General features: G+C 36.9%; 1 pseudogene; it reads right to left on the bottom strand.

Annotated features, from left to right (window-relative positions):
* The window catches only part of LOC124019814, a 32,978-nt pseudogene that overhangs the window by 19,366 nt on the left and 1,390 nt on the right, over nt 1-12,222 (bottom strand).

Below are 12,222 nucleotides of genomic sequence, written 5' to 3' on the forward strand. Positions count from 1 at the left end.
TGTGATCAACCACGGTTTGACCATGAGAGAGGCTGGACTGAGAGTCCAGAATAATAATAAGGCAGAACAGTTTAAACTGGAGCAGCAGCACGGCCAGGTGGACTGGGGACAGCATAGTAGGAGTCAAGCCATCCATTTTGACCATGAATGAATGAGGCTGGACTGAAAGAGTCCAGAATAATAATAAACAAGGCAGAACAGTTTAAACTTAGCATCAGCATATGCCAGGTGGACTGGGGACATCAAGGAGTCAAACACGGTATTAGCCACTTTAAGATGGCTGGACTTTGAGACACCAGCCCAATGTATATACTGTCGATTTACAGTGCCGTCCATAATTCGAACCTTCAGAAATGAGAACAGGTATGCAAATCTAATGACTATTTTAGCATTACAGTAAAGTACTGTAAAATATGTATGACTGCATAGTATTGGATAAACATTTGTAACTCTAAGCCATCCATTTACTGCCCTGCACTGAATGAATGAGGTTGGTAACTCTAAGCCATCCATTTACTGCCCTGCACTGAATGAATGAGGTTGGTAACTCTAAGCCATCCATTTACTGCCCTGCATTGAATGAATGAGGTTGGTAACTCTAAGACATCCATTTACTGCCCTGCATTGAATGAATGAGGTTGGTAACTCTAAGCCATCCATTTACTGCCCTGCATTGAATGAATGAGGTTGGTAACTCTAAGCCATCCATTTACTGCCCTGCACTGAATGAATGAGGTTGGTAACTCTAAGCCATCCATTTACTGCCCTGCATTGAATGAATGAGGTTGGTGACTCTAAGCCATCCATTTACTGCCCTGCATTGAATGAATGAGGTTGGTAACTCTAAGCCATCCATTTACTGCCCTGCACTGAATGAATGAGGTTGGTAACTCTAAGCCATCCATTTACTGCCCTGCATTGAATGAATGAGGTTGGTAACTCTAAGCCATCCATTTACTGCCCTGCATTGAATGAATGAGGTTGGTAACTCTAAGCCATCCATTTACTGCCCTGCATTGAATGAATGAGGTTGGTAACTCTAAGCCATCCATTTACTGCCCTGCATTGAATGAATGAGGTTGGTTATCATGCTGTACTACATGTTTTTGTACATTGTTTACAGTTCCTATGCTGAACACATACTGTGTTTGAATTCTGTACAGAGTGGAAAGGCAAAGACATCATGGAGGATGAGGACGCTTGTTTACAGATGTACAAGAGACTGCAATTATAAATATGGTTTTGGCCAACAATGCAATTAGGAATCGAGAGATAAGAGAGCATATCTTGAATAATGACACCATATTTAACAACATCAATGCTGTAAGCCTGTCAACCAACGCATCCTCCAACGGCACTGAGTGACGATGAAACAACTTTACAAGGTGCCATTTGAGAGAAACTCTGACAGAGTCAAGAATATGCGACATGACTTTGAGGAGGTATGTATGCAACACTACTTCCAGTACTTCAGACCATATTTACTCATCTGTATATCCTTTTGTCTGTTACAGAGAGTATTGGAGCTGGATGCCCATGTAATTCGCCATGAATTTATTTATGTGGATGAGGTTGGCTTCAACCTCACCAAAACCAGGCGCCGCGGAAGAAATGTAATAGGACAGAGGGCAACTACCAATGTCCCTGGACAGCGTGGGGGTAATATAACTATGGACAGCGTGGGGGTAATATAACTATGGACAGCGTGGGGGTAATATAACTATGGACAGCGTGGGGGTAATATAACTATGGACAGCGTGGGGGTAATATAACTATGTGTGCTGCCAACACTCAAAACGGGGTCCTCCATCACAACGCCACACTGGGTCCGTACAACACCGGCCATATGCTCACTATTCTGGATGCAATTTACACAATGCTTGTCCCTGATCCAGATCAGGAGCCTGCTAGATTTGTGGTTTTATGGGACAATGTTAGTTTTCACCAGGCTGTTCTGGTCCAAAACTGGTTTGCCACCCATCCACAATGTGTAGTTGTGTACCTACCCCCATATTCACCTTTTCTAAATCCCATAGAGGAATTCTTCTCAGCCTGGCGCTGGAAAGTGTATGATCGCCAATCCTATGCCCGCATGCCACTTCTCCAGGCAATGGAGGACGCATGTGGGGACATAGAGGTTGCCTCTGTCCAAGGTTGGATACGCCATGCTAGGAGATACTTCCCTCCATGTGGGGACATAGAGGTTGGATACGCCATGCTAGGAGATACTTCCCTCCATGTGGGGACATAGAGGTTGGATACGCCATGCTAGGAGATACTTCCCTCCATGTGGGGACATAGAGGTTGGATACGCCATGCTAGGAGATACTTCCCTCCATGTGGGGACATAGAGGTTGGATACGCCATGCTAGGAGATACTTCCCTCCATGTGGGGACATAGAGTCCAAGGTTGGATACGCCATGCTAGGAGATACTTCCCTCCATGTGGGGACATAGAGGTTGGATACGCCATGCTAGGAGATACTTCCCTCCATGTGGGGACATAGAGGTTGGATACGCCATGCTAGGAGATACTTTCCTCCATGTGGGGACATAGAGGTTGGATGCCATGCTAGGAGATACTTCCCTCCATGTGGGGACATAGAGGTTGGACACGCCATGCTAGGAGATACTTCCCTCCATGTGGGGACATAGAGGTTGGATACGCCATGCTAGGAGATACTTCCCTCCATGTGGGGACATAGAGGTTGGATACGCCATGCTAGGAGATACTTCCCTCCATGTGGGGACATAGAGGTTGTCTCTGTCCAAGGTTGGATACGCCATGCTAGGAGATACTTCCCTCCATGTGGGGACATAGAGGTTGCCTCTGTCCAAGGTTGGATACTCCATGCTAGGAGATACTTCCCTCCATGTGGGGACATAGAGGTTGGATATGCCATGTTAGGAGATACTTCCCTCCATGTGGGGACATAGAGGTTGTCTCTGTCCAAGGTTGGATACGCCATGCTAGGAGATACTTCCCTCCATGTGGGGACATAGAGGTTGTCTCTGTCCAAGGTTGGATACGCCATGCTAGGAGATACTTCCCTCCATGTGGGGACATAGAGGTTGTCTCTGTCCAAGGTTGGATACGCCATGCTAGGAGATACTTCCCTCCATGTGGGGACATAGAGGTTGGATACGCCATGCTAGGAGATACTTCCCTCCATGTGGGGACATAGAGGTTGGATACGCCATGCTAGGAGATACTTCCCTCCATGTGGGGACATAGAGGTTGGATACGCCATGCTAGGAGATACTTCCCTCCATGTGGGGACATAGAGGTGCTAGGAGATACTTCCCTCCTGTGGGGACCAAGGTTGGATACGCCATGCTAGGAGATACTTCCCTCCATGTGGGGACATAGAGGTCGTCTCTGTCCAAGGTTGGATACGCCATGCTAGGAGATACTTCCCTCCATGTGGGGACATAGAGGTCATGCTAGGAGATACTTCCCTCTGTCCAAGGTTGGATACGCCATGCTAGGAGATACTTCCCTCCATGTGGGGACATAGAGGTTGTCATCTGTCCAAGGTTGGATACGCCATGCTAGGAGATACTTCCCTCCATGTGGGGACATAGAGGTTGGATACGCCATGCTAGGAGATACTTCCCTCCATGTGGGGACATAGAGGTTGGATACGCCATGCTAGGAGATACTTCCCTCCATGTGGGGACATAGAGGTCCATGCTAGGAGATACTTCCCTCTGTCCAAGGTTGGATACGCCATGCTAGGAGATACTTCCCTCCATGTGGGGACATAGAGGTCGTCTCTGTCCAAGGTTGGATACGCCATGCTAGGAGATACTTCCCTCCATGTGGGGACATAGAGGTCGTCTCTGTCCAAGGTTGGATACGCCATGCTAGGAGATACTTCCCTCCATGTGGGGACATAGAGGTTGTCTCTGTCCAAGGTTGGATACGCCATGCTAGGAGATACTTCCCTCCATGTGGGGACATAGAGGTTGGATACGCCATGCTAGGAGATACTTCCCTCCATGTGGGGACATAGAGGTTGGATACGCCATGCTAGGAGATACTTCCCTCCATGTGGGGACATAGAGGTTGGATACGCCATGCTAGGAGATACTTCCCTCCATGTGGGGACATAGAGGGTCTCTTCCAAGGTTGGATACTCCATGCTAGGAGATACTTCCCTCCATGTGGGGACATAGAGGTTGCCTCTGTCCATGTGGGGAAGGTTGGATACGCCATGCTAGGAGATACTTCCCTCCATGTGGGGACATAGAGGTTGGATACGCCATGCTAGGAGATACTTCCCTCCATGTGGGGACATAGAGGTTGGATACGCCATGCTAGGAGATACTTCCCTCCATGTGGGGACATAGAGGTTGGATACTCCATGCTAGGAGATACTTCCCTCCATGTGGGGACATAGAGGTCGTCTCTGTCCAAGGTTGGATACGCTATGCTAGGAGATACTTCCCTCCATGTGGGGACATAGAGGTCGTCTCTGTCCAAGGTTGGATACGCTATGCTAGGAGATACTTCCCTCGATGTTTGGCAAGAGAAAACCTATCTTGTGATGTGGACGAGGTATTGTGGCCAGACACAGGCCGGAGAAGAGATGAAGCGTAGCTTAGCACTGGTGACTGTCCCCCCCCCCTACCAATTCCTGGACTGTCCCCCCGGGACGCCACACACACAATTGTGTTCTTTACTGTATTCTATAGAATATACTTTTGGTTTACATATCTTTATGGGTTTGTTGTATGCTACTGTATACAACAGTAATATTTGGCCTAATAAATATTTTCTGTTTCTACATTGCATTGGTGTTTACAGTGTACTTGTTACCCCGCTCAGCAGATGACTTTCACTGTAGAACATTGTATTGAAATGTAGATATAAGCCTATGAAAGAGCTTTAGATTTAGAACAACAGTGTTTACATGGTATATCCAGACATGTGCTATTATGAAAGCAGTGTTTGCCATTTGATGCAAACGCTTCATTCTGACACGTGTTTATGGCATTGTTGAATGCAGTGTTACATGTTGAAGGAGATGTGAGGCATTTTGTGTGTGCCGTTTTGGGAATTGCGTGTAGAGTTTTGAAAAAAGGAGCCAGTTTTGAAAACGTGTGTAAGCAGTCACACAACTCACGTAAAGTTCAGGTGGCATTTCTTTATGAGAGGGTAGACCAGGCTGTCCATGATGGGGACCAGGGCCAGGATTAGGATGGGGTTGACAGTCTGACAGACAGGAAGCAGAACATGAGCATGTCACGCCTACAAATTACAGTATATATTTAATCAATAAGGCCAGAGGACGTCTGGTATATTTAATCAATAAGGCCAGAGGAGGTCTGGTATATTTAATCAATAAGGCCAGAGGAGGTCTGGTATATTTAATCAATAAGGCCAGAGGAGGTCTGGTATATTTAATCAATAAGGCCAGAGGAGGTCTGGTATATTTAATCAATAAGGCCCAGGTATATTTAATAAGGAGGAGGTCTGGTATATTTAATCAATAAGGCCAGAGGAGGTCTGGTATATTTAATCAATAAGGCCAGAGGAGGTCTGGTATATTTAATCAATAAGGCCAGAGGAGGTCTGGGATATTTAATCAATAAGGCCAGAGGAGGTCTGGGATATTTAATCAATAAGGCCAGAGGAGGTCTGGTATATTTAATCAATAAGGTCAGAGGAGGTCTGGTATATTTAATCAATAAGGCCAGAGGAGGTCTGGTATATTTAATCAATAAGGCCAGAGGAGGTCTGGTATATTTAATCAATAAGGCCAGAGGAGGTCTGGTATATTTAATCAATAAGGCCCGAGGAGGTCTGGTATATTTAATCAATAAGGCCAGAGGAGGTCTGGTATATTTAATCAATAAGGCCAGAGGAGGTCTGGTATATTTAATCAATAAGGCCAGAGGAGGTCTGGTATATTTAATCAATAAGGCCAGAGGAGGTCTGGTATATTTAATCAATAAGGCCAGAGGAGGTCTGGTATATTTAATCAATAAGGCCAGAGGAGGTCTGGTATATTTAATCAATAAGGCCAGAGGAGGTCTGGTATATTTAATCAATAAGGCCAGAGGAGGTCTGGTATATTTAATCAATAAGGCCAGAGGAGGTCTGGTATATTTAATCAATAAGGCCAGAGGAGGTCTGGTATATTTAATCAATAAGGCCAGAGGAGGTCTGGTATATTTAATCAATAAGGCCAGAGGAGGTCTGGTATATTTAATCAATAAGGCCAGAGGAGGTCTGGTATATTTAATCAATAAGGCCAGAGGAGGTCTGGTATATTTAATCAATAAGGCCAGAGGAGGTCTGGTATATTTAATCAATAAGGCCAGAGGAGGTCTGGTATATTTAATCAATAAGGCCAGAGGAGGTCTGGTATATTTAATCAATAAGGCCAGAGGAGGTCTGGTATATTTAATCAATAAGGCCAGAGGAGGTCTGGTATATTTAATCAATAAGGCCAGAGGAGGTCTGGTATATTTAATCAATAAGGCCAGAGGAGGTCTGGTATATTTAATCAATAAGGCCAGAGGAGGTCTGGTATATTTAATCAATAAGGCCAGAGGAGGTCTGGTATATTTAATCAATAAGGCCAGAGGAGGTCAGGTATATTTAATAAGGCCAGAGGAGGTCTGGTATATTTAATCAATAAGGCCAGAGGAGGTCTGGTATATTTAATCAATAAGGCCAGAGGAGGTCTGGTATATTTAATCAATAAGGCCAGAGGAGGTCTGGTATATTTAATCAATAAGGCCAGAGGAGGTCTGGTATATTTAATCAATAAGGCCAGAGGAGGTCTGGTATATTTAATCAATAAGGCCAGAGGAGGTCTGGTATATTTAATCAATAAGGCCAGAGGAGGTCTGGTATATTTAATCAATAAGGCCAGAGGAGGTCTGGTATATTTAATCAATAAGGCCAGAGGAGGTCTGGTATATTTAATCAATAAGGCCAGAGGAGGTCTGGTATATTTAATCAATAAGGCCAGAGGAGGTCTGGTATATTTAATCAATAAGGCCAGGCCTTAAGCAATAAGGCTTGTATATATAGTTAGTATAGTTAGTATATATAGTTAGTATATAGTATATAGAGTTAGTATATAGTATATAGAGTTAGTATATAGTATATAGAGTTAGTATAGTTAGTATATATAGTTAGTATAGTTAGTGTAGATACTATATATAGTTAGTATATATAGTTAGTATATTTAGTATATATAGTTAGCATAGTTAGTATATATATAGTTAGTGTAGTTAGTATATATAGTTAGTATAGTTAATATATATATATATATATATATATATATATATATATATATATATATATATATATATATATAGAGTTAGTATATGGTTTGTATAGTTAGTATATGGTTTATAGCGTTAGTATATGGTTTGTATAGTTAGTATATATAGGTAGTATAGTTAATATATATATATATATATATATAGTTAGTATATATAGTTATTATATGGTTTATATAGTTAGTATATGGTGTATAGAGTTAGTATATGGTTTGTATAGTTAGTATATATAGTTAGTATAGTTAGTATATATAGTTAGCATGTGGTTAATAGTTTGTATATGGTTTGTATAGTTAGTATATATAGTAAGTATAGTTAGTATATATAGTTAGTATAGTTAGTATATATTATATATAGTTAGCATATGGTTTATAGAGTTTGTATATGGTTTGTATAGTTAGTATATATATTAAGTATAGTTAGTATATATAGTTAGCATGTGGTTAATATAGTTTGTATATGGTTTGTATAGTTAGTATATATAGTTAGTATAGTTAGTATATATAGTTAGCATGTGGTTAATAGAGTTTGTATATGGTTTCTATAGTTAGTATATATAGTAAGTATAGTTAGTATATATAGTTAGTATAGTTAGTATATTATATATAGTTTGCATATGGTTTATAGAGTTTGTATATGGTTTGTATAGTTAGTATATATAGTTAGTATATTTAGTATATATAGTTAGCATAGTTAGTATATATTATATATAGTTAGCATATGGTTTATAGAGTTTGTATATGGTTTGTATAGTTAGTATATATAGTTAGTATATTTAGTATATATAGTTAGCATAGTTAGTATATATTATATATAGTTATATAGTTAATAGAGTTTGTATATGGTTTGTATAGTTAGTATATATAGTTAGTATAGTTAGTATATATAGTTAGCATATGGTTTATAGAGTTTTTGTATATGGTTTGTATAGTTAGTATATATAGTAAGTATAGTTAGTATATATAGTTAGCATGTGGTTAATAGAGTTTGTATATGGTTTGTATAGTTAGTATATATAGTTAGTATAGTTAGTATATATAGTTAGCATATGGTTAATAGAGTTAGTATATGGTTTGTATAGTTAGTATATATAGTAAGTATAGTTAGTATATATAGTTAGCATGTGGTTAATAGAGTTAGTATATGGTTTGTATAGTTAGTATATATAGTAAGTATAGTTAGTATATATAGTTAGCATGTGGTTTATAGAGTTTGTATATGGTTTGTATAGTTAGTATATATAGTAAGTATAGTTAGTATATATAGTTAGTATAGTTAGTATATATTATATATAGTTAGCATATGGTTTATAGAGTTTGTATATGGTTTGTATAGTTAGTATATATATTAAGTATAGTTAGTATATATAGTTAGCATGTGGTTAATATAGTTTGTATATGGTTTGTATAGTTAGTATATATAGTTAGTATAGTTAGTATATATAGTTAGCATGTGGTTAATAGAGTTTGTATATGGTTTCTATAGTTAGTATATATAGTAAGTATAGTTAGTATATATAGTTAGTATAGTTAGTATATATTATATATAGTTTGCATATGGTTTTTATAGAGTTTGTATATGGTTTGTATAGTTAGTATATATAGTTAGTATATTTAGTATATATAGTTAGCATAGTTAGTATATATATATAGTTAGTGTAGTTAGTATATATAGTTAGTATAGTTAATAATAATATATATATATATATATATATATATATATATATAGAGTTAGTATATGGTTTGTATAGTTAGTATATGGTTTATAAGCGTTAGTATATGGTTTGTATAGTTAGTATATATAGGTAGTATAGTTAATATATATATATATAGTTAGTATATATAGTTATTATATGGTTTATATAGTTAGTATATGGTGTATAGAGTTAGTATATGGTTTGTATAGTTAGTATATATAGTTAGTATAGTTAGTATATATAGTTAGCATGTGGTTAATAGAGTTTGTATATGGTTTGTATAGTTAGTATATATAGTAAGTATAGTTAGTATATATATTTAGTATAGTTAGTATATATTATATATAGTTTGCATATGGTTTTATAGGGTTTGTATATGGTTTGTATAGTTAGTATATATAGTAAGTATAGTTAGTATATATAGTTAGCATGTGGTTAATAGAGTTTGTATATGGTTTGTATAGTTAGTATATATAGTTAGTATAGTTAGTATATATAGTTAGCATGTGGTTAATAGAGTTTGTATATGGTTTGTATAGTTAGTATATATAGTTAGTATAGTTAGTATATATAGTTAGCATATGGTTAATAGAGTTAGTATATGGTTTGTATAGTTAGTATATATAGTAAAGTATAGTTAGTATATATAGTTAGCATGTGGTTAATAGGAGTTGTATATGGTTTGTATAGTTAGTATATATAGTAAGTATAGTTAGTATATATAGTTAGTATAGTTAGTATATAATATATAGTTAGCATATGGTTTATAGAGTTTGTATAGTTTGTAGTTGTTAGCATATAAAGATAGGGGAATATATAGTTAGTATGGTTTAAGTTTTATAGCCTGGTTTGTAAAGATTACAAAGACAGGGTATACAGTTAGTAGCCTAATTTAGTATATAAAGATAGGTTTATATAGAGTTAGGATATGGTTTGTATAGTTGGTATAGTTTGCTGTTGTTAGCATATAAAGATAGGGGAAGTTATATAGTTTAGTTATATGGTTTGTATAGTTAGTATAGTTTATAGTTGTTAGTTGTTATATAAAGATAGGGGAATATAGAGTTAGCATATAGTTTGTATAGTTAGTATAGTTTAAGTTGCATATAAAGATAGGGGAATATATAGTTAGTATAGTTTAATTGTTAGCATATAAAGATAGGGAATATATAGTTAGTATAGTTTAGTTGAATATATAGTTAGTATAGTTTAAGTTGTTAGCATATAAAGATAGGGAATATATAGTTAGTATATGGTTTGTATAGTTAGTATAGTTTAAGTTGTTAGCATATAAAGATGAGGGGAATATAGAGTTAGTATAGTTTGTTGTTATATAAAGATAGGGGAATATATAGTTAGTATAGTTTTAAATTGTTAGCATATAAAGATAGGGGAATATATAGTTAGTATAGTTTAAGTTGTTAGCATATAAAGATAGGGAATATAGAGTTAGTATATGGTTTGTATAGTTAGTATAGTTTAAGTTGTTAACATATAAAGATAGGGGAATATAGAGTTAGTATAGTTTAAGTTGTTAGCATATAAAGATAGGAAATATAGAGTTAGTATAGTTTAAATTGTTAGCATATAAAGATAGGGGAATATATAGTTAGTATAGTTTAAGTTGTTAGCATATAAAGATAGGGGAATATATAGTTAGTATATGGTTTGTATAGTTAGTATAGTTTAAGTTGTTAGCATATAAAGATAGGGAATATATAGTTAGCATATGGTTTGTATAGTTAGTATAGTTTAAGTTGTTAGCATATAAAGATAGGGGAATATAGAGTTAGTATAGTTTAAGTTGTTAGCATATAAAGATAGGGGAATATATAGTTAGTATAGTTTAAATTGTTAGCATATAAAGATAGGGAATATATAGTTAGCATAGTTTAAGTTGTTAGCATATAAAGATAGGGAATATATAGTTAACATATGGTTTGTATAGTTAGTATAGTTTAAGTTGTTAGCATATAAAGATAGGGAATATAGAGTTAGTATAGTTTAAGTTATTTAGCATATAAAGATAGGGGAATATATAGTTAGTATAGTTTAAATTGTTAGCATATAAAGATAGGGAATATATAGTTAGCATAGTTTAGTTATTTAGCATATAAAGATAGGGGAATATATAGTTAGTATAGTTTAAATTGTTAGCATATAAAGATAGGGGAATATAGAGTTATATAGTTTAAGTTAGCATAGTTTAAAGTTGTTAGCATATAAAGATAGATAGGTTAGAATATAGAGTATAAAAGATAGTATAGAGTTTATAGTTGTTGTTAGCATATAAAGATAGGGGAATATATAGTTAGTATAGTTTAAGTTGTTAGCATATAAAGATAGGGGAATATATAGTTAGCATATGGTTTGTATAGTTAGTATGGTTTAAATTGTTAGCATATAAAGATAGGGAAGTGGCTCACCTGCATCTGATCTGGCTGTACCATGAGAATTCCCTGCGGAGGAGAAACAGCAGTTAGTTACGTATGTCCCTGGGTGTCTTTAATTGAGGTAAACATGTCCCTGGGTGTCATTAATTCAGGTAAACATCCCTGGTATCAAATTCAGGTAAACATGTCCTGTAAAGTCGCTCTGGATAAGAGCGTCTGCTAAATAACAAATGTAAATCTCAATGTAAACTCCTGCATCTTTAATTCAGGTAAACATGTCCTGGTGTCTTCATTCAGATGAAACATGTCCCTAGGTGTGCCCCCAATTCAGGTAAACATGTCCTAGATTGTCTTTAATTCAGGTAAACATGTCTTTGGGTGTCATTAATTCAGGTTAACATGTCCTTGGGTGTCTTCAATTCAGGTGAACATGTCCTAGGGTGTCATTAATTCAGGTAAACATGTCTTTGGGTGTCTTTAATTCAGGTAAACATGTCCTTGGGTGTCTTTAATATTGAATTCAAATATCATTTGATCAATAGTAATAACCCTAACCCTTATATCATTGTTGTTTCTGAGGGTTGAATTACACGTACAAAGTTTCCGTCCATGGTGGTGGCCTGGAGGGTCCATCTGGAGCCCTGGGGAGGAGACACAGGAGTTTAGGAGGATCTCAACCGCCTTAAAATACTGTCAGTCTACTGCCAAGGTGTAGTCTGTGGTTCTATGGAACAGCTCAGTCTACTGCCAAGGTGTAGTCTGTGGTTCTATGGCACAGCTCAGTCTACTGCCAAGGTGTAGTCTGTGGTTCTACGGCACAGCTCAGTCTAC

The sequence above is a fragment of the Oncorhynchus gorbuscha genome, unplaced genomic scaffold (assembly GCF_021184085.1).
Source record: "Oncorhynchus gorbuscha isolate QuinsamMale2020 ecotype Even-year unplaced genomic scaffold, OgorEven_v1.0 Un_scaffold_689, whole genome shotgun sequence".
NCBI lineage: Eukaryota > Metazoa > Chordata > Actinopteri > Salmoniformes > Salmonidae > Oncorhynchus > Oncorhynchus gorbuscha.